Source organism: Crocodylus porosus, unplaced genomic scaffold (assembly GCF_001723895.1).
Source record: "Crocodylus porosus isolate Cpor-Errol unplaced genomic scaffold, CroPor_comp1, whole genome shotgun sequence".
NCBI classification, from domain to species: domain Eukaryota; kingdom Metazoa; phylum Chordata; order Crocodylia; family Crocodylidae; genus Crocodylus; species Crocodylus porosus.
In genome coordinates this window covers 36,121,837-36,123,904 of record NW_017728906.1, presented here as the reverse complement: position 1 = coordinate 36,123,904, position 2,068 = coordinate 36,121,837, and the positions used below count along the sequence as shown (strand labels likewise).

Below are 2,068 nucleotides of genomic sequence, written 5' to 3'. Positions count from 1 at the left end.
GAAATAAGGCAAATGACATTGCAAAACTGACTTGCGTTAGATTATATACTAGCCAGCAAAGGAGGAGTCTGTGCTTTAATAGGTAAAGAATGTTGTACTTATATTCCCGATAATTCAGAAGAAATCCAGGATTTAAGTAAACATATTAGAAAAGAAGCAGCTAAATTGCATGAGTCAGATAGTTGGAATTTGAATTCTTGGTTTAGCTCTATTTTCATTTCCTTAGGCTCTACAGTCATTCATAGTTTGTTGATATTTTTTGTTGTTTTTATTGGAGTATGCCTAGTGTTTATGATAATACAATGTTGCTTAAGTTGTGCTACCAAGCAAATGTGAAATAGCCTATCAACAAGAAATGAAGTATATAATTTGTATGTTGAAATAGCAGAAAGTAAAGAGAAAGAAAAACTAGAAGTTGAGAGGCTAATGGCTATAAATATCTAACTTGATGGAAACAAACAAACAGAAACAAGGGAATGTGATAATAAATTTAGTTGGGCTTCTGGCCTACTTGACTAGAAAAACAGACAGAGACCAGAAGAGCTGATACTGCTTATTTCAGTTACATGTTCTGAGATAAGAAATCCTGTATGCCTTGGTTGTCTTGATATATTACCCTGTGCACAGATGGTTTGTTTAAGTAAACTTCCTAAATGCCTGTGTAATTTACTATTGTTTTGTTTCTCCAAGGTCGTTTTTTTTTTCTCTTTCTGTTTTAAGTATAAATATGCTTGTAAGCTTAGAGAGTCCGAGAAATCCTTCGAAACAGACAAGTGGGTGATTCCCCTAGCTGTATGGAATTCTCCCTGTGATGACAGTATAGCCCTAAATAAAGAAAAGCTGGCTTTGTCAGTTCTGATTCAACCACAACACGAAGCTTAATTTCTTCCACAATACTCAGGAGTTTCTGGATAACCACAAAGTTTCTTTTTTTTGTACAGGGTTAGCAGGGTATCTGCTGGTTTGTGGCTCGGGTGGGGCTGGAGGGCATCTGTATATGATGTGCAAAGTATTATCAGTTTGCTCTTAGATCTTCCTTTTGGTTCTGTGTACCTTTGAGGCCAGGGGCAGGCAAAATACAGCCAGCAATCCAGATTCGACCCACCAGGCAATTTCATCCAGCCCATGGCTGCCCACCAATTAATTGTACCCTGGCCCAGCCCACATGCTTTGCTCCCACCCTCCTTCATGGGAGGGCTCCAGCCCCTGCCAGCACACATAGCTTCCAGGTGGGGCTTCTGGTGCTACTAGGAAGCTGCAGCTGTGTGGGAATGTGGAGCGGAGGGCTGGAGCTGGAGGAAGCATGGAGCCTGGGGTCCACATCCAGCAGGGCAGTGGAAGCAAGGAGCTCAGGTGGTCAGGGTGTGGATATGGGGATGTGTAGGGTTTGTGGGGTGTGAGGGAGGATGCAGGATGTGGGGACCCCTACAGGTCTCCCGCCTGTAATGCACAGCCCCTGCCAGCATTGGCAGCAGTAGCAGCAGGCAGTGGGCCCTCAGAGTACTCAAGGCCCATGCAGGCGTAGCTACTGGGTGGCATGCAGTTCCAGCCAGTTCTGGGAGCTGCATGTGGCAGCAAGAAGTGGAGCCAGGCCGGCCCACCTATATCATGTGGGGCTCACATTCAGCTTCTAGGAATCACGCGCCACCTGGGGGAAGCCCCACATGATGGAGCCGGCTGCCTTCACCTCTCCCTGCTGCCAGAGGCAGTTCATGGGACTCCACTGAGAAGCAGGGGATGGGACTCTCCATCACTTCTGATGGAGTCCCATGAGCTGCACATGAGCCCTGGGTGATAGAGGCAGGCCGACTTGGCTCTGTTGCCACTAAGTACAGTTCCTGGAACTGGCTGGAGCCATGTGCAACCCGGTGGCAGCAGGGTCTATGCGCCATGTGGGGTATGTATGCAGGGTCCCCACACCCTCACCCTCCCTCATACCCCACTAAACCCCAAACACTGCCCACCCCCCCCGCATATACGCATAGTCACACCCCCAACATGCCCTATATCCCCCCACACAGCCACACCCCTCACAAACCCCCCGCCCCACACACACACCCATCACACC

General features: G+C 47.7%; 1 protein-coding gene across 1 annotated transcript in view; it reads right to left on the bottom strand.

Moving 5' to 3' along the window:
* Positions 1 to 2,068, bottom strand: part of ITSN1 (intersectin 1) — a 182,633-nt gene that overhangs the window by 11,418 nt on the left and 169,147 nt on the right. The gene's annotated exons all lie outside the window — the stretch shown is intronic.